The 23,316-nt window shown below is 36.3% G+C and overlaps 1 long non-coding RNA gene across 1 annotated transcript; it reads left to right on the forward strand.

Moving 5' to 3' along the window:
• Nucleotides 1–19,534: 19,534 nt before the first annotated feature.
• On the forward strand, nucleotides 19,535–22,962 carry LOC135758549 (uncharacterized). Its single transcript, XR_010536515.1, has 4 exons — nucleotides 19,535–19,656; nucleotides 20,095–20,239; nucleotides 21,177–21,343; nucleotides 21,604–22,962. It is a non-coding gene; the product is annotated as an uncharacterized lncRNA (long non-coding RNA).
• The last annotated feature ends 354 nt before the right edge of the window (nucleotides 22,963–23,316 follow it).

Genomic DNA, 23,316 nt, shown 5'->3' on the forward strand with positions numbered 1-23,316 from the left:
TTCTCACCTTATGTTCGGCTCCCGTGTTGCGTGGTTGTTTCGTGTCTGTTGGATTATGTGTATCAGTTGGATGTGTATTGTCGTCGTCTTCGTGTGGATGTTCCCGTGTTCAGCCTGGATTTCACCACTGCTCACCACCCCACCAACGCCGCACTCAATACCATCATCACCAACTTCCACCGTAGTCAACGCCACCATTGCCAACAACACCGGACTGTGCTACTTCCGCATTGACTTTGAATACTCTCTCTTTGTTTACATTTAATAAACATTGTCTTATTCACCTGCATTTGCTTCCACGCATTTCGTGTCATTACAATAACAACACACTTGACAGATAATTTTAAAAATCTCTATTACTGTAATAACACTAGTTTAATTCAGTGAATGTATTGAATACTTTCATGTAAGTACTGCAAGTAATAATCAGTTTTCAATATTACTGTAAGCAGCACTTGTATTTTGTAAAAAGTCAGCAATTCAATGGCAAATTTTGTTTTATACAGTTATACAAAATACAGTTTTATTGCATTAATAAATAACATGTTCTAGAAGTGTTTGTTATGTCAACTCTCACTCTTTTCTTCCTGCTATTAATTGGGTTTAGTGCTTTTATGAAATTGAAGTTGCTATTGCTATACATATTTAAAGGCGTGCAAAGATGGGTGGTATTTGTAATTATACACTGCAAAAAAAGATTTTCAAGAAAAAAAATTCTTAGTATTTTAGTCTTGTTTTCAGTAAAAATATCTCAAAATTCTTAAAATAAGATGCTTTGTCCTAATGAGAAAAATTACCCAAGAAAATATGTCTAGTTTTTAGACTAAAAATTTAATTTAAGTGATTTTGTGCATAAAACAAATCTGCCAATGGGGCACATTTTTCTTGAATTAAGTGTTTAAGAAAAAATGTTCAAGATTTTTTTGCTTACCCCATTGGCAGATTTTTTTGCTTGTTTTATGCACAAAATCACTTAAATTTGATATTTTTGGTCTAAAAACTAGACTTATTTTCTTGGGTCATTTTGTTAATTAAGATCAAGCATCTATATTTAAGAATTTTTAGATATTTTTACCAGGGACGTGCACAGGATTTTTTAGGGGCAGTTGCTCTGACCTATATAAAGGGCACCCCCCCCCCCCCCCAATTTTTTTTTTTTTTTTAAACTCACAGCCTATATGAAGGACTGAGAATAACAGGGTCTTTATTAAAATCAGCAAACATGTTTGCCTAATGCCTACCAAAAAATTGTAGCCTAGGCTGCTTGTCTGCAAGCTATGATAGCTAGCTGCTATCTGTCTGATTATTTAGGCTTAAACGTGGCAAACTCAGACTAGATTCATGAAGATTTTAACAGAGGTGGAAAGAGTAGCCAAAAACTTTACACAAGTAAACGTACAAGTAACTTAATAAATAATTACTCAAGAAGTAGTAAAAAGTATGCAATGAAAATAACACTCAAGTAGCGAGTAACTAGTTACTCATGAAAAAATAAATCTAGATATATATAATACAGTGCCCTCCATAAGTATCAGAACTGTGAAGACAAGATTTTTCTGTTTGCTGTGGAGACCAGAAATTGGTAAGATAAATATCAGTATGTCAGAAGTTTAGAATGTCACATTTTATTAACCTTTGTTTATGTTTCAACACATACATGCTTTACCAACAAAGAACAACAGCATTAAATGCTGACTTTTGTGTGTTGTACACAAATGCACATAAGTGAATCAAACTGATCCTACACATTTTATGCTTTTCATGTGTAAACAATCAGGACACAGCTCAGTGACCATTAAAAAAAAAATAATGTGACAGATTCTGTACTTTTGTCTAATGTTCATCTTTTAATGTTTAGACATTTCTTGACTCCACAGCAAACAGAGGAATACTTATTAGGGCTGTCACTTTTGAGAAAAATCAAATTCGAACGGATTTCGAATATCATGCAATGTATCCGAATATATTCGAATATCTAGCAACCACCCCCCCCCCCCCCGCGCGCATTAAAAAAACCCACCGTAATGGAGATTCAATCACAAAATTATTAACAGTGACAGTCATAAACAGGGTTGTCTGGATTACTTTTTTACTTAATGTTTGAAACAGCAGGTTATCAACTTATGAATAACAAACTTATATATATATAAAAAACCGATTCAGAACAGTTACAAACAATAACGTGACAACTTAAATAGCAGCAGGAGTAATAGGCAGACGCAAACGGAATTCGCGCCCGCAGATTTCGGCAGAAAACTCTGCTGAATTTGACGGATTTAATGCCCGTCATTGACACGCACACATATCCCCCGCTTGAACGTGTTTGTGAGAAGTAATCTCATTGACAAGCACACATACAGCCTATAACCCGCGCGTTAGTGAGCCGTCATTGCAACCCAGTCTCACCCCATGTCGTCAATATTTGACGACACTTGACCATTCGTCATATGTTGACGTGAAGGGTATACCTTTCGCATCATTTTTTGACGAACTGGGGACTTCAATACTATTACGTCCGTTGCATTCTCTTTCCTATTTTCTTACCATTTTCGCGTCGGTTTAGGGTTAGATTACGCAAAATTAAACAGTGTACGCGAAATTAAACAGTTGTCACCTGGCGTTGGGGTTAGAGTTAGGTTTGGGTAGGGATGTCATTATGTAAATCTAACCCTAAACCGACGCGAAAATGGTAAGAAAATAGGAAAGAGAATGCAACGGACGTAATAGTATTGAAGTCCCCAGTTCGTCAAAAAATGACGCGAAAGGTATACCCTTCGCGTCAACATATGACGAATGGTCAAGTGTCGTCAAATATTGACGACATGGGGTGAGACTGTGTTAGTCATTGAAAAGTACATTATCTCTGCGCGTGCTGTTTGCTTGACCGTTTTTAATGATAGGGAGCACAAACCCTTTGATACTTGAGATGAAATTAAACTTACCGCCGAGTTGAGCAGATCTCACTTTATGGAAGGCCGCGGGGATCAAAAACGCGCGAAATCTTACACTTAAACACCACGTAAACAACGTGTTGTTTGCGCGTAGAATATGTGTTGTTTGCGCGTAGAATACGCGTCGATTTTTCACACGTAAACAACACGTATTCTACGCGTATTCTACGCGCAAACAACGCGTATTCTACGCGTTGTTTACGCGTTGTTTACGTGTGAAAATTCGCGCGATTTTGGCCCTCGTGGCAACATGACCAGTTTCAACGAGTGAGCCTGATGAGTTCCTATTGGCTGCTGGGCAGTTGGGTTAAACCATTACTGTAGGCTTAGGGGGTTCCCGTCCGTTTCTATGCTATGACACCAATATGCAAGTAAAATGCTAAGGATCAACTTATGTCTTTGTGCTTTTTCCTTCTTACATGTTGGCTATAATGTAAAATACTGCAAATAAAATAACAGATTGTCTATACTTACACAAATTGCCCACCTTGTTGGCAAGCACTATGTACATTAACTAAAACAACACTCACTTCTCTTATCAGGCTCAGTGGTGTGTGGTTGGTGATGCCTGCATTTGGCGTGGTAGACCCAGGTTTGATTCCATGTTTTGCCAAGCAAGTTTTATTTTTGCTTTTGCTATCCCTGATCAGATTCCAAAAGCACATATATATATATATATATATATATATATATATATATATATATATATATATATATATATATATATATATATATATGGTAGGTGGAAGACAGCACTTCACTGGTACATAATATCTGGCAGGGTTTGCTTGTAAGTGTATATGGAGGATTTTAAATGTCTCAGTTTTCAAAACATTTTACCAATACAGGCTGAACAACATTAACGGTAAAAAGGGTGCAGGAATACATTAAAATAATAACAAGGATGCCATTACATGGTCAGGTGGCGCAGTTAGGGGGGGTGCAGAGTATGCAAGGCATATGGGCCCATGAGTACGCTAGGGGGCCCCACCGTCATCACTTTTCCATTTTTTTTTGTTGTACAGGTTTAATTATTAACACTATAGTAAAATGTAAAGTAAATGAATATAAAACTAATGTAAATGACTTTGTGATAAGTAAAATTGAGACACTTTTTAAAACAGCGTGCAAGCATGACCTAGTAGATGCAATTACATATTTGGCGGTTCTGGTGGTTTTTAATTTGATTGTGTAGGTATGGATATGGGTGGGTAGGCAACATTTTGGTTTGGGATCAGTGATGCAATCCTTTTAAGTTACCACAAACAGTCGAAAGCCCTACTGTTTGGCATTTCTCACATGCCACTAAAAAGCGCTCATGCTGATCCGTAAACCGTAAAATGTTTCATGAAAAATAAAAATATTTGTGTTAAAACAAAAGGACAGCAAGGCCTTTATTTAAGGAAATATTAGGATAGCGACTGCTGAAAAATAGGCCATTGCATTTCTAAGACGGACAATTACTTAATAGGCGTAGTTAAAAATATTATTTTCTGCAATTGTGGACTCTTTATTAAATAAACATGAAATAGGAGAATTGTCTTAGCCATTGTAATTCAGTTAAATTTTAAACGACTAAGAGCTGGTTTTAATGTGACAGCGCATCATTTTCAAAGTGAAAGTGATTCATTTTTATTCAGGTTTGCAACGGAGGTTTAGCCCTTAGTGCAGCTATTATAAACGCTATATCAGATTGTTTTAACATGTATCTGAATAGAGAATGTCTGTTCTATATTTATGTTTAAGTATTGTTTTGTTAAAATATTGTTGTAATGTTGTTACTGTTTTGTTTCAATTTAATTCGATTATTAAGACTGTAATTTTAAACGCTATATATTGGGCGTTGTAATGGATTAAAGGCTAATATGACGGTAAAAATAGAGTGAATCATAAGACATAATTTTCGAGTTTAATTTAAGTTTTGTTTGCTTCAAATGTTTGCTTCAAATAAATTTTGTTTAATATAATTAGTCTCTTAATTTTAATGAATGTTTTGTTGATAAGTGTTGTGAATATTAAAGAAAAAGAACATTAAAAAGAACACCATGCATCATTACGTATATATAAACTACTGCAATATGCAGGGCCGGCCCTGGCCAATTTGCTGCCCTAGGCAAGATTTCACCTGGTGCCCTTTAGAATCACAGAATCACAATTGTGTTCCAATCATTTTGCTCATAAACTTATACAGAAACACAAACTGCACAGCTTTGTCTTTTTTCTTTATTTTGAAAATATTTTGGAAACAAACACCAACACACACGCACGCACGCATACTGTGGCTATACTGCACTGAAGCGGCAGTTTAAAATACAAACCCAGAATTTAGCGAACGTCAAGAACAACAAAGCGGAAACAACAATCAGACCGAGACGTGGGATTTACATAACGTTACACGCACCATGTTTAAATTTCAATGTTTCTGGACAGAAATACCAACTTGTTCACTTTGTTTGGTATTAATAAGCTGCGCATTGGAGTGCTGGCTGCTCCCCGCCAACCCAGTCTCACCCCATGGCGTCAATATTTGACGACACTTGACCATGCGTCAATATGTTGATGCGGAGGGTATACCTTTCGCGTCATTTTTTGACGAACTGGGGACTTCAATACTATTAAGTCCGTTGCATTCTCTTTCCTATTTTCTTACCATTTTCGCGTCGGTTTAGGGTTAGATTTACATAATGACATCCCTACCCAAACCTAACTCTAACCCCAACGCCAGGTGACAACTGTTTAATTTCGAATACCTAACTCTAACCCCAACGCCAGGTGACAACTGTTTAATTTCGCGTACACTGTTTAATTTTGCGTAATCTAACCCTAAACCGACGCGAAAATGGTAAGAAAATAGGAAAGAGAATGCAACGGACGTAAAAGTATTGAAGTCCCCAGTTCGTCAAAAAATGACGCGAAAGGTATACCCTCCGCGTCAACATATTGACGCATGGTCAAGTGTCGTCAAATATTGACGCCATGGGGTGAGACTGTGTTATCCCCACGGTGCTGAAGACCAAGACCCGCTCTGACGGAGTACTGGTGGCACTTATGCACAGATATTGCATAATCTATTGGAAAGCGTACGAGTCATTAGTTGGGTTAGTAAAATAACGAAACTATAGATTTTAAATAGAAGAAAAAAATGTTTTTGGTAAAGAGATATTTTTTAAAAAAGTTTAAAAATGCACAACTCTTCTCAAGAGGAAGATAGCTATACTTTTCCCCTTACGTGCAACCTATCGGAAAGCGCAGATGAGTTCGTTGGGTTAGTAACGAAATTATAGATTTAAGTACATATAGATTTAAGTACAAAATAGAATTTATATAAAGAGAAATGTTGAAATAAAAAGTGCAGAACTCTTCTTAAGTGAAAGTAATAAAGTAAAATAACGAATAATAATTATATAATAACGAATAATAGTTTAAAATGGCTTGCACGTAAATATCTGTGCATGTGCCACCAGTACTCCGTCCGGGCGCGTCTTCAGCACCGCGGCCAGCACTCCAATGCGCAGCTTATTAATACCAAACAAAGTGAACAAGTTGCTCTGTCCAGAAACATTGAAATTTAAACATGGTCTGTGTAACATTATGTAAATTCTGCATCTCGGTCTGATTGTTGTTTTCGTTTTCTTTGTCTTTGTCTTGACGTTCGCTGAATTCTGGGTTTATATTTTAAACTGCCGCTTCAGTGCAGTATAGAGCTATTTAACAAGCACGATCTTCCGAGATACTATGCTACTAATAATTCATTAATAACTGCTGTTTTCTTGTGCAGAATTAAATATTTATAGTAAAATGTTTATATACATATATTAAAAAAATAATAATTTGGGCGCACGGACGCCCCAAGGGGTCGGCGGCGCCCTTAGCATTTGCCTATTCCGCCTATGCCCAGGGCCGGCCCTGGCAATATGCTATCAAATGCCAAAACATGCAGTATTATTTTTGTAATAATATAGTTGTTGTTGGATGTGCAAAATCATATTAGGGAGTATATCACTTTTATCACTTTTCAAAAAAAGCCTTCAGTGCACAGAAATTAAATGGCCATCAGCAGCACATTTGATGATTGCAGAATGCTTTTGACTGAAAATGAACGTCATATTTAAAACTTTAGCCGATTGTGCTTTTTGCAATTTCTGTGTCACTGGCTAAGGTCGTGCGTGGGCGAGGCACACACTTTAAAAAAAAAATCTACGTCATATTAATTTTTAAAACTTTTGCCGACCACGCTTTTTGTCATGAGCGGAGGACACGTGTGGGGGTTGCGGGAAACACATACCACACGCACAGAGAACAACGACATAAAGAGAATATAAGTGGTGTTTTCTGATGAATACAATCGGTTTGTAAGAACATTTTTAAATGGACTAAATGGACTATAAAGATCATCAATATGAATTGAATTGAACTCTGAAGAATGAACTATTATAGGCTAAACATAAATGTAGACATTTCGCTTCTAAAACCGCACAGAAAACTTGACTGCCATGACTCTCAAAGCGCCTTCCATATCCATAGATTCAGAAATGCATCTCCATGCATTATTCTTCTTTTAGTGATCTCTTTAAAATCAGTCATGTAAATGTTTTTTGCAATTCCAGATTAAAATGGTATTCGTTTTTCGAATAGCCCAAATCTTTTTTTTTTCGCTTCATGCATTTATTTTTAGGTGCAAATGCGACTTGTAAAATTAAATAAACGCACTCAATTGAGTAATTTTCTATAGCTACACATTATAGTATGAAAATCAAACAATCATCTAAAGCAGCGTTTCTCAAAGTGTGGGGCGGGCCCCACTGGTGGGGAATAGGAACATTACAAGTGGGGCGTGACAAATGGGAGGAAATTTGGTCATTTTTGTGCCCATCTCTATTAATTCTTTTAATCATTGACCATACACTCAAAATGATACATTTAAATATAAGCCTAACTTAAAACAACATCAGACTGTGAAGAAAATGTCACGTGGAACCATAGTCTACAAGAATGAATTAATGTCAGAATTGAAGTGGAACAAAACTTTTAATGTGGAGAGGCGTTATAGGCAGTAGCGGGTATAAAAATTAACAATGGATACGTTTGTGACAAGGAATGAAAACTGGAGATTCTGTACTAGCAGAGAAAACCAAGACAGACAGTCGACCCAATCAACCAAAACGCCAGCCGAAAAGAAAGTATGATGACTTTTGTGAGAGACAAAATGCAAACACAGTTGCATTATTATTATTTACTTTTAAACAAAGTTTTTTTTCACATTTGCACATTTGTTTTTTTCCGCGTTTCTCTATTAAAAGTGTTAAATGCTGTTATTTTTTTAAATATGATGGGATTAAACAAATTTTAAAAGTTAAAATTAAAACCTACTTGATCCCTTTTGTCGGGGAAATTAGGGACAGGTGGGGCTCGGAACCCTTCCCTACCTCCAAAGTGGGGAATGGCAGAAAAAGTTTGAGAAACACTGATCTAAAGAAAGGGGCCCAAAATTCTGTCTCGCATACCCCCCTTGAAACTGTTAATTGCGCCCCTGTACATGGTAGAACTATGATTAAATGTGTAATACATATTTACACCTATAGGAGTTGTTTCCTGGACGGGGATTATCTTAAGTCAGGACTAGGTCTTAGTTTAATTAGGAAATATAACAAGTTTTAACAAACAAGTCTTACTAAAATCATTACTTGTGTGCATTTTATGGCAAAGCGGGCACTGATGTGTTTTAAGATATAACAGTGCAAGATGTTTTCACTTTGGACTGCTCTTACATTTATATTTTAGTGTAGGACTAGTCTAATACCTAGTCTAAGCTGATACCTGGCGGTGTATCTGTACATACAGCTGTACATGCATACTACTAGCCCTGTATGAATTTATATAATTATTTGATGGTGTCCTTCAGACTTTTTTCTTAATGAAACAAACAAATACATACAGTGAAGTAGAGTATTTTTATTATCTGAAATACATTTGACAGTACTATTATTTATTAAGTGAAAAAAAATCTTCACATGCATTCAAAAATCTAAAGGGGGTCGGCACACTGGACGAGAAGTGCCGTGTTGCGTCACGTCTAGGACAATGGATAGAGATCACATCCATGTATGAAATATTTTTCTAATTCTTTTGTTGCGACGCAACTGGATAAAAAAAAATATATTCCAAAAAAGTGCCAAACAGATGCATACAGTATAACAGTAAGCTGGGATAAGTCTTTAAGGACTATTTGACCCCAGCGGGAATGGCGTCCAATCTATCTGTAACCATGAATTCAATTTTTTTTTTCATTAACTGGGTTGGGAAGGCTGCATCCTATGGAGAACTCATTGGTTTATTTCAGTTAACTGCATTAAATTCGTAAGATTAATTATAAGAGCTATTCTGCATTAAAATACCTCAGATGTGACGCTGTAGTTTCTGTAGGCATTGCCATGTCCTGTTTAAAAAGCTAGTTAAAAGAGTGTGCTTTTCTTATTTATTAAGCGTACACTTTTATATTTCAATGTATGCAAACTCATAATATTCTTTTATGTGGGACCTACGTGGGTTCAGCATGGGTTCCATGTGGGCTTGGGCTTAACATGGGCAATATGTGTGGGTCCATGTGGGTTTCACTATGTGGGTGGGTCCCATATATAGGTTTGCCCATGTGGGATGATAATGTGGAACCCTCATGGCACATGTGGGCAAAATAATTTCATGCTTTGAAACATTTAAAATCTTGAAACATCTTCTGGTTGATTGTCACTTTCATACAAAGAGCAAATATAACAGATATGATTTGATCAGTAACACTTTTTAAATAAAAAGACATTATTAAACAGTTTACAGATATAGCTGATGGAAACGCATATTATCAAATGTCGTATCACATGATATATTTGTATTTGCAACCTCGGAAGGGCACAACAGCAGCATGATGCAACAGAATTTTCATTTTCAGACTGCTTTGTTATTCATTTTCATTCATTTCTTTACCATAGTAGGGTTATTATCATTTACTAAACCATTTTTAATAATTTCTTTTAACTGATATCAAATAAAATATCAAATAAAATATAGATCTAAATATTATTTTAAACTAATCTAAACTAAACGAAAATTAGAAATGTAGCTTTAGCAATAAACTGAGGTTAAAGGTTTAAGTCGAGGCGGTAAAATGTATAACTCTATACATAGACCTAAATAAACTAATAATGCTACCTCTGTAGCATAAAATAATCACAAAATCACATTAAAAATAGCTAAAATTAGCAAACAATAGCATTACAAAGCACTACAAATATATAAACAAATATTTTAACTATAACTACAACAAGAAGCAATCCAAAATTTATTTAACTTGAGATCAGAATTTACCTTTATAATAAATAAAAATTAAATAAAAAGAGGTCAGAAGTAACAAGGTGCAGGACAAATATGTGCAAAATGCCTGAAGTGCACGGAAACAAAACACAAGCCAAATAATTAAATTAGATTAACCCGAGTAATTTATAAATAAAATAAAATAAAGAAATTATTAAAATAACAAAAGAGTAGCCGGAATTGCCAGCTTTATCTTTTTAAATGCAGAAACAAAGCCTAGAAACCTCTTATGGCCATGTAGACCTGTCACGGGGGTTATAAATTTTGAGTACTGCATGATGCCTTTCGGATTATCTAACTCGCCAGCAGTTTTCCAAGCACTCGTTAATGACGTGTTGCGAGACATGGTCGATCAGTTTCTGTATGTCTACCTGGATGACATAATGATTTTTTCTACGTCTCTCCAGGAACATGTGCAACACGTACGACGAGTGCTTCTCAGGTTGCTAGAGAATGGGCTTTTTGTCAAGGCGGAGAAATGCGACTTTCATGCACAGTCTGTTTCCTTTCTAGGGCACATCATTTCGACTGAGGGTGTCCGTATGGATCCGGAGAAGGTTAAGGCTGTGGTTGATTGGCCATCCCCAGAGTCTCGCAAGGCCCTGCAGAGATTTCTGGGGTTCGCCAATTTTTACCGGCATTTTATTCGCAATTTCAGCCAACTAGCCGTACCTGTGACCGCCTTGACCTCCCCTAGTACGGCGTTCAGGTGGTCGGATGCAGCCCAGACTGTATTTGCCAAACTGAAAGGCTGCTTCGTTTCAGCCCCTATTCTCGTGGCCCCTGATCGTAAACGCCAGTTCATAGTGGAGGTCGATGCGTCAGATGTGGGGGTAGGAGCCGTGTTATTCCAACGCACATCCTCAGACGGAACGGTGCATCCCTGCGCGTTTTACTCCCATCGTTTATCGCCTGCTGAACGTAATTATGACATTGGTAATCGGGAGTTGTTGGCTGTTAAACTAGCACTGGAAGAATGGCGTCATTGGCTTGAGGGGTCGGGTGTGCCCTTCATAGTTTAAACTGATCACAAGAACTTAGAATACATTAAATCTGCTAAACGTTTGAACTCTAGGCAGGCTCGGTGGGCTTTATTTTTCGGTCGTTTCGATTTTACATTGTCCTACCGTCCAGGTTCTAAAAACACCAAACCTGATGCTTTGTCCCGCATTTTTGAGCGTTCCGATCGTGTTTCCTCTCCCGAGCCCATTTTACCGGAGACTCTATTCATCTCCGCGCTCTCATGGGAGATCGAATCCAAGGTAACCAAAGCCTTAGAAGGGGTAACGCCCCCGGCCCGTTGCCCACCGAACCGCTTTTTTGTGCCAGAGGGACTGAGATCAGAGGTACTTAAATGGAGCCATAATTCCAGTATAGCTTGCAATCCATGTGTCAGTCGAACCAAATTTTTGGTTAAGCAACGATTCTGGTGGCCAGGGATGGCTCGTGACACACACGATTTTGTGTTGGCTTGTTCGGTTTGTGCTGTGGGTAAGTCGTCTAATCGTCCTCCTGACGGATTACTTAGACCGCTGCCTGTCCCTTCGAGACCCTGGTCCCATATTTCGCTCGATTTTATTACCGCCCTCCCACCCTCCCAGGGCAATACGGTGATTTTAACCGTAGTGGACCGATTCTCGAAGGCGGCTCATTTTATTCCCTTGCCCAAATTGCCTTCTGCCAAGGAGACAGCGGTCGTTATCATAGACCACGTATTCCGGTTACATGGCCTCCCGACAGACGTGGTCTCCGATAGAGGTCCCCAATTTATATCTAAATTTTGGCGAGAGTTCTGCAGGTTGCTAGGGGCGGTTAGTCTATCTTCGGGGTTTCATCCTCAAACCAATGGTCAAACCGAACGAGCCAATCAGGACGTGGAGAGAGTGTTGCGATGTTTGGCTTCCAAAAATCCTTCCTCCTGGAGCCAAAAACTCTCAATGGTGGAGTACACGCACAATTCATTACCAGTGTCAGCTACGGGCATATCTCCGTTTAAGTGTAGCTTAGGGTACCAACCACCTTTATTTCCCAGTCTGGAATCCGAGGTCGCGGTCCCCTCCGCACACGCTTTCGTCCAGAGGTGCCGTCGCACTTGGAGTAGAGCACGTGAGGCTATACTCCAAGCGAGACTACGCACCAAGGCTAAGGCTGATCGCCACCGGTCAAAGCCTCCCGTTTACGTCGTGGGTCAAAAAGTGTGGCTTTCTACTCTGAATATTCCGATGCGTTCCGTCTCGAATAAGTTGACTCCCAAATTTATCGGCCCATTCTCTGTTGCTAAGATCCTTAACCCAGTAACAGTCCGCCTTAATCTCCCTCCTGTGTACAGAGGAATTCATCTGGTTTTCCACATTTCCATAATTAAACCCGTGTTTAAATCTCGTCTTAAACCGCCTGTCCCGGTTCCCCCCCGCCTCGTATCGTAGATGGGGAACCAACTTATTCGATTAATCGTATTCTGGACTCCAGACGGAGGGGACGCGGATTTCAGTACTTGGTGAATTGGGAAGGTTACGGTCCGGAGGAGAGAAGTTGGGTTCCTGCCCGGGACATATTGGATCACTCCCTTATTGATGATTTCCATCACAGGTCTAGGAGCCCGAGAACGTCAGGTGACGTCCTTGGGGGAGGGGGTACTGTCACGGTAGGATAAGTCCATCGTGACTTTCTGTGTTGTGTTTGTCTGTATGACTGAAGTGTGCGTGTGCGTGTGCGTGTCTGATCGCTAACGATCTGAGTGAGTGCAGGTGTGCGTGATTGCTTTACTCCAGCTGGCGGTGGTTACCCAGACGGCATATATACTCACTCATTCTCTCCTCTTACTGCCAGATGATTACGCTACGTGTCTTACCTGTGTTATCGTGTTCGTGTGTTCCTGTGGTCTCGTCTTCGCGTGGAGGTCTGCCTGTTTGTGTATCCGGTTTCATCCGTCAACCTGACTTCACCCACGATCTGTGATGATTTGACTATTTGGGGTCACCTCATGGTGTTCTTTAATTTATATCCTCACCCAAACCCTCCATAGTCTCATTACCGTGACAGATATGGTAAATTAATATGTTTTTAAACGAACGTGTAGCCTAAAGTTTATTGTGTCTGTCACACATGCAGACCAGTAAATTATCACATCCGCAGAACTTTTTAACGCGTTTACATGTTAGAAATGTAGATAATATTTCATTGTCAGTGGTTTCACGCATCCACTCTCATATTCATCAGAATTGCTTGACCTACCGATAGCGGACAATCCGCGTATCTTTAGCTCAGACTTCTACACACAAACGTAGGCTACATTTTTCACGTCCCCCACATGCCAATTACTTACATTAATTAATAGGTACCATATTTTCTTAATATTAAGAAAAGGTTAATGTTAAAAAGCACACCTCCTGAGTCTTTTATCTTCTACACTTAAACAGAAGGAATCGGACAGGGTTTGAAAACATGGAATCTTTATTTTTTTTTTGCATTTTTATGGATATTTTTTATCATCAATATGATAGAAAACAGAATAACAATGCTAAGGGTTTAATTGGTATCGTTAAGAACTTCCCAGCTAACAATTTTTGGTTCCCAAAACCAGAGGTGTAAAGTACTTGAGTAAATGTACTTCGTTACTGTACTTAAGTATTTTTTGGGCTACTTTGTACTTGTACTGAGTATCAAAAATATAAGCAACTTTTACTCTTTACTCAATTACATTTTTGATTGGGTATTTGTACTCTTTACTCCACTGCATTTGAAATGACACTTAACGTTACTCGCTACATTGTTTATTCGTCAAATAAAAACGAGACGAAAGTGCCAGAGCGTGATGATGGATAAAATCTGTCGTTGCGAGGTTAGACGCACACACACAACTTATGGACTTCCTGTGGCGCTACGTAGGGCAATCAAAGTACTGCGAGAGCGAATCAAATGCATATGGAGAAGTCTGATCTCGCGGTACTTTGATGTCAAACGCTGAATGGCTTGCATTGAGCCACTGTTGCGGGACATCTGCGTGCTGCGTATGTCATAAACTGTAGAGAAAAGTTTGTGTCTGGTCTGACAGAAGAGATAAAGAGCAAACATATGGATGCATATCACATTTGCTTCACTCAAGGGACCCTTTGTTAAACTTGTGATGCTACAATCAAAACAAGTGAAGCGCGATCACAGGAGGGTCAACCCAGCAAGTCAAAGGCAAGCACAAATGTTTTATATACTCTGATGCTACTTTATCAGCTAACCTGAGCTGGTTGATATAAATTACTATATAAGCCAAAATAAACCAGCAATGTCCTGTACTGATTGCCCGAGTAAGTTAAGTACATTATAAGATTGATAATAAGTGTACAATTTCACTGTCCTCACATTTAATCAAGTATGCTGTAATGTATTTACTGTAAAGAGGGATGCATGACTGAAGAAATGTAGTGCACTTAATGTGAGATAATGGTGTTACGTACTACATGTGTTTTCAATTAATCTTTCAAATGAACAACTTCCCGTTTTTAATATGCATTATCATATTTCTGTTAGTGTAATTTTAGTTTACTGGAATTTTTTAAATATTAAAATTATATATTTTTTAGGATAGGCCTATATAAGAATATTTGGTAACACTTTACAATAAGGTTCATTAGTTAACAGTAGTTAATGTATTAACTAACTTGAACAAACCATGAGCAATACATTTGTTACATTATTTATTCATCTTTGTTAATGTTAGTTAATAAAAATTTAAGCTTTAATTGTTTGTTCATGTTAGTTCAGAGTGCATTAACTAATGTTAACAAGTATTCGTAATTGTTAAAATTTCATGTTAACTAATGTAGCAAACTAATGTTAACTAATGAACCTTATTGTAATGTGTTACCATATATTTATATCACAAAGTTAGGCTATATATTTTTCAGCATGGCACATTCAAGGACACAATGACACTAGACTAAAATGAAATGGGTTTAAATTTAATGTAGATTTCTAGACTAAAATCTCATGGCATTTAGTTGAATAAAATTAGACTAAAACTAAATCAATTCAGATGACAAAAATATGACTAAAACTAAATTAAATTTTAGTCAAAAGACTATGACTATGTTTAATCTGTGTTTGTTCTGCCAGGTCAAAATTTTTAGGTGTTTGATTTCTTTTCTATATTAGGAAATAAAACCTCATAAATAAACTTTCTTAGTTTTCACTGCCCAGACCTACAATGTCTCTTTGTATTGAGGACTAGTGCATCTTTGAGCCAACATTCAGTACGAGTAAAAATACTTGAGTACTTTTAAATTGGGTTACTTTAATACTTTTACTCAAGTCGTATTTAAATTGGTGACTTGTAACTTGTAGTGGAGTAATTTTTAGACTAATGAATTTGTACTTTTACTCAAGTATGGCTTTCAGCTACTCTTTACACCTCTGCCCAAAACGTTTTCCTAACGTTAGTTTTTGGTTCTAAAAACGTTCCCCTAACGTTAGTTTTTGGTTCCCATAACGTTATTTTTTAGATTTGTTTTTGGTTAGCCAGGAAAGTTTTCTTTACGGAAATAGAATGTTATTTTTAGGTTAGTTTAACGAACGTTCTCCTAACGTTATTATAACGTTTGAATAACGTTAGGGGAACGTTAGAAAAACTTTAAACTAAACTAAAACTAACGTTCTCCTAACGTTATTATAACGTTAGAATAACGTTAGGGGAACGTAAAACTAACCTAAAAATAACGTTCTATTTTTGTAAAGAAAACTTTCCTGGCTAACCAAAAACAAACCTTAAAAAAATAACGTTATGGGAACCAAAAACTAACGTTATGGGAACGTTATTCTAACGTTAGGAGAACGTTTTGGGAACCAAACATTTTTGCTGGGAGTATGCACAGTTGACATGGAACAAAAACAGTTTAATGATCTGCAGGACAGTGCGCGTTGCCCCGGCTCCGTGCACGCACTGAAAGAGCGCGCAGAGCTCAAGATTCTAGCTGCAGTGAAGTATGGCACGTCTATTGGTACATTCCATGTTGTGTTTTTTTCTATCATATCTATCCAAAATAAGTTAAACACATTTCCATATAAAAAGGAATAAACCAATATATTAATAACAACATTTATAACAATTAAATTATTTTATTACTGAAAAAATGTCTATCGAAACATTAGATGAATAACACAGGTTATTTTAAATAAAAAAATCTTAACCCACCACACATTGAATTTAGATAGCATTGTATTTTATCAAATATATAAATGACTTCAACACAATAAAGAAGACTTATAACAGATATTTATTGAAAATGAATAAACATTTAATTTACTTTGGATCAAAAAATCTTACCACAACAGTTAGCCGCCTCTCCATTATTACAATAATCAAAAACATCCTCTCTTCATATAGATGGGAATCACTAAAATATATTATTAGTTCTTACATATAAGTTACTAAATTAAGAAAGAAAATAAACCGCTAGAATAAATGTTAGACTGAGGTAAAACCTATTGACAACAAATACATAAGCATTTCATTCACTTCAGGTTAACAGATCAGTTTAACGTTAGCCGAATAGCTCTCAGTTTTTACAACAATCAAAAGCTTCTAACATCACATTCTCCTTCATGAAAAGCATTAAAATATATTTTCGTTTTCACATATTAAAGTTACTAATGAAGAAAGAAAATAAATCGCTTAAATAATGTTAGACTCTGAAGTAAAAACCAAATGCCAAATAAATAAACATTTCATTCAATTTAGGTAAAAAGATCTTACCACAGTTAGGCGGCTATTCGTTTATTTGACAATAAAAAGTTTCTAACATCATATTCTCCTCAAATGGATCGGAAATCACTCACATATAAATTTTTTCTCACATATTTAAGTTACTTTAGAAAGAAAGAAAGAGAAAAAAAGAAACGCTAATATAATGTATGTCTCTGAGGAAAGAAAACCGTTAACGACCGTTATTTTTTAAATTATGCGAATTGGGTGCTCGTGAAGAGCGCGAGGTAAGCGCGTGCAGAGGAGCACGCGCATAACAGACGTGCTCATTTTAGAAATAATGTGTTTAATTATGCTTTTACTTAATTTCCTAAAAAAAAAACATAACCAAAAAATAACCATTAGAGAACGTTAGGTATAAGTTATTTTTAGGTTATTTAAAAATAACCACCCTGCAACGTTATGGGAACGTTATTTTATGGTTCCCAAAAAATAACCAAAAAATAACGTTTTGTATAAGTTATTTTTAGGTTATTTTAAAAATAACCACCCTGCAACGTTATGGGAACGTTATTTTATGGTTCCCAAAAAATAACCAAAAAATAAGGTTCTGTATAAGTTATTTTTAGGTTATTTTAAAAATAACTACCCTGCAACGTTATGGGAACGTTATTTTATGGTTCCCAAAAAAATAACCAAAAAATAACGTTCTGTATAAGTTATTTTTAGGTTATTTAAAAATAACCACCCAGCAACGTTATGGGAACGTTATTTTATGGTTCCAAAAAAATAACCAAAAAATAACGTTCTGTATAAGTTATTTTTAGGTTATATTAAAAATAACCACCCTGCAACGTTATGGGAACGTTATTTTATGGTTCCAAAAAAATAACCAAAAAATAACCAAAAAATAACGTTCTGTATAAGTTATTTTTAGGTTATTTAAAAATAACCACCCAGCAACGTTATGGGAACGTTATTTTATGGTTGCAAAAAATAAAACCTAAAAAGAACGTTCCCAGAACGTTATTGTCACGACTGAGAACCAGGTAAGACACGATGAAGCGGGGAGCGGATCCAAGTGCAGTTTATTCCAAATAAGAAAGTGTAAAAATGACAAAAACCATAATCCAGGGAAACACAAGGGACAAGCGACATCATTTAACAAACCACAAACACAGACTGAACAAGCAGGGTATATATGAATGACTAAGACCAATGACCAAGCAGAAACAATCAGTAACCAGGACAACACACAAGGGGAGAGGCATGAACACAATGAATAACCATGGTTACAAACAAGGGGGCGGAGACACTAATTAACACAGGTAGATACAACTGGGAACAAGGGTATACAGGAACACAGGTACATAGTGACATAAGTATAAACTCAAAACACAAGTATAACAAAACACCAGAATGACAAAACACAGGAACACAGGGGGCACTACGTGACAGTTATTATTTGGTTCCCAAAAAATAACCAAAATATAACCAAAAACTAACGTTAGGGGAACGTTCTGTGTTTGCTGGGTTAAAGTTTTCTGTGTGTGACGTTTTGACACGTATAGCAGTGTTTCGAGCAAAGAACTCACCGTAAAGACAAGAATTATGGTTGGGAGTTAACACTTCTTTAAAAGTATTGTTAGGAAACGAGTCAAGACAATCAAGAGTACATTCATTAGTAATGAAATACCTGTAAAACACAAGAACAAGAGATAGAATCTATTTTTTTGTATTTCTTTTTTCAAAATCTGTTCACTCCACACGCCAGATCGGTAGGTGGCGGTAATCACTTGTTTATTGGTGTGCCAAACCGCCATAAAACACCAGGGGCCGGTTGCACCAGCTGTGCGTAAGTTACAACGTAGCTTAGTTACGACGTAAATAGGCACTAAGTTACAACTTACGCACTACTAAATGTTTTTGCGTTGCACCATTAAACTTAGTTTAAACGTAACAATACGTTGTAACTAAATATTTACGGAAGCCCCTGTCCATGAATAACGTTTGGAATAAGATGTCATCCAGATTATATAACATCGATGAGCTCGTATTAATTATGAAGAGCCGCAAATTCGTCAACGACTTTTCAAGAACTGTTTAATTTTCTGTGTATCCATCAATTAAAATAAGATTTAAAATTTCTTCCTGTTTATTTTCTCTTCCATGTGTGGGATATATATTTTCAATTAAAAGTGTAATGTTTTGAGTTCGATAACATATGCTTTAACGTCTTTTTTTAACTTTCAGTTTAGGCGAGACAAGAATGAGTTTGAAATTACGTACTGTTCAGACTATTTCCTGCTTGCCCATTATAAGGCTTGTGATTGGGTTAAGGAAAATAAACGTCATTCTATGCGACAACGCATTACTTTATGGAGAGCTTACGACCTACTAGCTACGTTCTGCCTTAAGAACAAGTGGTGCAACCGAATTAAGTAAAGTGTTAGTTATAAACTAGCTAGTAGTTACTAAGCCTCTAGTTTGGACTTTACGTCCCAGTTTAAGTAAGAACTTACGAACGACTGGTGCAACCCTACCCAGAAGAAGAACTCACTGTAACTCCAGAGTAGCAGTCAGATCGTGGATTCATATGCAGTTATTCATATGTAGCATTCATGTGGAAGTGAAAGTCCGTGACAAGTAAGTTTTCTTCTATGTTGTTGTCGTCAATGCAGATTATTACAATGTACCGCAGCTGTGTTAACTTTGATGCACCGAGATCTGTTTGAGTGAAATTTGATAATGTTTTATGAGCAGATTAGTGCCGTTAGCATCGCGGCTAATATGTTTAATGTTTACTTGTTTATTCTTTCAAAAGTGCAACATTTCTGCTTAATTATTGCTTTATTAACAATACAGTATCATTTCTATATTCAATTTATTATTGTTGTTTTGTAGTATTTACTTCATTATGCAGTTTGTTGTTATCTTATGCTGATATTTATTGGTCATATATCAGTGCGTTGTGTAACTTAATGGTAAAGTTAGTTGTTTATCATTGATGTTTGTAATCTCTTATGTTTTTTACGGGTTATATTTAGACAATCATTATTTATTATTTCTGTTATCATGTTTCAGAATACTACCTCAAGTACACCACTATGTGAAAATGGTCACTCTTGTGCAATACATGACCAAATCTGATGACTCCCAACTCCCCGACCAAAGTACTGCAGCAGTCAATAACATATCCACAAGAGTTAAATGGGGCACTTTCTATATGGTAATATGGAGAATTGCATTCTACACTCTAAACAGATTAAAAATGTTGTTTTGATGTTAGAAACAACACAAACAGTGTTAGCTTTGGGACAACACACTAAATGCATTGTCCCAAAACAGACAAATCTCTGTTATTATTGGAACAACACATTTTGTGTTACTTTAAATACAAGTGTTGTCACTTTTATTTATTTTAACACAAAGTGACACATAATATGTTGAAACTGCACATAATGTGTTAAAGCGCAAAACACAAAAAATGTGTAAAAAAATTAACACATGCTTTTACAGAGTGTAATATTAATTATTAAATAATTAACTGCATAAGTAATTTTTACTTAAACCTAAACATCAGTATGTTATACCTACTGATTAGTTAATCATTTATCTTAGTAGTGACTACAGTGTGAACCATTTGTTCTGCACTTCGATTTATTTTGTTTGTGGGCTTGTGTTTGTCATAGCAATATCAGGTACCACATGCAGCATGACTTGTTTAATCAGACTATTATTTTATTAACTAATTCAACTTTACAAACAATGCTTTGTCTGTCAAAGTCATTTATATGTGCAACATCTGACAGCAGTGAATTTTCATCAGCCATTACTCCAGTTTTCATTGTCACAAGATCCCTCAAAATCATTGTAATATGCTGATTTGGGGAACATGAACTCTTCTTATTATTTTAAGCAAAATTATAAAGAACTATAATTTTTATAGTTTTGCAATACATATATATTACAGTATTGTTAAAGCATGCTTTTAAGATATTTAAAAGTATAAATTGTAAAGTCGTTTTATAGAACACTTTGAAAGGAGTTTTTTCTTAAATGCTTCTCTATAATAGCTGTCCTAGTTATCTGTATCAGATGTTTCTTTTGTCATGTTCATCAAAAAGCCAATACACTTACAATGAAATCTTTCTTTTCTTTCCTAGAGAGTTCAACCTTTCTGTCTTGAGATATTCACACCTTTCAGATTCCCAACTTTATGATATTGTTCAGAATTTGGTTGAAGAAAATTAGGAGATTGGGGCAAATGCTGTTCGGTCCAGGCTTGCAGCTATAAATATTCGAGTGCCGCGAAGGAGACTTGGACTGTATGGTTAGAGTAAATACTTTTTACCTACTTAGGTCCCAAGCTTTGGAATGTTTTGCCCAACAATGTTCAATTTAAGTCTAAACTAAAGACATATCTCTTTAACAAAGGATTCACATAATTCGCCTATTAAATATGCGTATGCCGCAATAGTTAGCTTTTCTGGAACAGAGCACACTTTCATCCATTATACTGTATGACACTTGCATTATATGTGATGACTTATGCTAATAGGATTTTGTTTCTCTTTCCCTGTCTCGTCCTAGAACCCAAGGACACTGAGACTGACAGACCCAGTTCCTGCTGCCATGAAGCTCATCACACCATCTACTGGCCTCCCATCATCGTGATGCCCTGCCAATGTCTGACCAGCGACCACCCGCTGCTTCCCTTTATTTCTAAATTTTTTAATTCTTAATCAATCGTATAGTATAGTTTTTTATTGGATCGCGTAATTCTGCTTAGTGACAACCAACCACTTACTTTAACTTTTAATTTAAATGATTTAAACCTTTAACAATAATTCCCATACATTTTAAGAATATAGAAGGCCTATTCAATATATAGTATATATTTTCTAGGATCAGCTAGGTCTGGGTCTCTCTCAAGGGTTTTCTTTCTCCCAATGACTTTTTCCCCTATAAGGGTTGTTTTCCTAGGAGTTTTTTAAACCCCTTGGGGTCGGCTGACATTAGCTTAACTTAAAGTGTTACATTACATTATTACTCCGCTCACTAGTACGGTTTAATCTGAGCCGCTGTACTTTGTTGTCCTATAATTTTTCTCTTGTTTTTATTAAACAAGTAACCCAACTGGAGCTGCATGTAGAGCGTTGGCCCAAAGACTGCACCGAAGAACCTACCGTGTTGCAGGTCCCAACTCATTGTGGCACAGTGATGGAAACTACTTAATCTTAAAATGTTTACAAATTTGAATGTTTTCTTAAGTCACTGTAAAGTCAATTTTAAAAAATTGTTTCTGAACACATTATAAATGTTTAAAAAATGTATTGCAGAAATACACAACAAAGACTGTAAACTACGTAGTTCTGAATTGCAGAGTAAAGATTGTGTATTTCTGAGTTCAGGATATTTTAGATGGTCCTAAAATGGTTGCTCGATAATGCAAATGGTTGCCCGCCCCTAACACAATTGTGACCATCCATTCAGGTTGAAGTGGTATTTGAAAGTTGAGAAACAGTAAGTGGGTGTTGTTTCAGCTTTGACGGCGTACATACCACCACCGTTTGAGAGCACAAAATACTGCCTATTTTTCCAAGATTTTGATAACTTAGTTTAATTACTTGGTGTTTTGCATGCAAATTTGGTTGGTTGGTTAATAACACATTTTTCCAAATACATACTTTCAGATATCTCAGTGCAAGTTATTTTCAGTTAAGACAGCTGAAACATTCATTTTAGTTTTGCCTTAAGCCTTATCTGTGAAACCGGGCATTGGTGTTCTACATGCTAATGTTTGATTGTTTGGTTTTTAAATCTTATGTCACACCCTTCTTGATGTTCTAAATGTGAATATATGTATGCTTATGTGTGCTGCAGTGCATCATTTTAAATCGGCAGTTACAAACTAACTAAACTAAGTTCAGATGACAATAAAGAAAGTGTACAAAACTGTCTGTCTGTCTGTCTGTCATTTTCAAGACATTTATTTTTCCCAAAGAAAAACAGTTTTTCTACTGATGAACATGTATACGTTATAAATTTATATAAATATTTTAACATTTAAACACAATCATAGTACTACCATGTAGTGGCTTATTTTTTATTAATTTAATATATACCTGCACCCTTTACAACATTATGCAGTTGTTGTACAGACGGTATTGGTCAAACTGAAAGAGTGCTTATAGTACAAACAATAGGACTACCAGATAAACACTTCATTATTAAGTACCAGTGAAGCACTTTATTTCCACTTTAGACATAATTCTTTTTTGCATTGAAAATGTTTTTTTTCTA

The sequence above is a fragment of the Paramisgurnus dabryanus genome, chromosome 15 (genome assembly GCF_030506205.2).
Source record: "Paramisgurnus dabryanus chromosome 15, PD_genome_1.1, whole genome shotgun sequence".
NCBI classification, from domain to species: Eukaryota; Metazoa; Chordata; class Actinopteri; order Cypriniformes; family Cobitidae; genus Paramisgurnus; species Paramisgurnus dabryanus.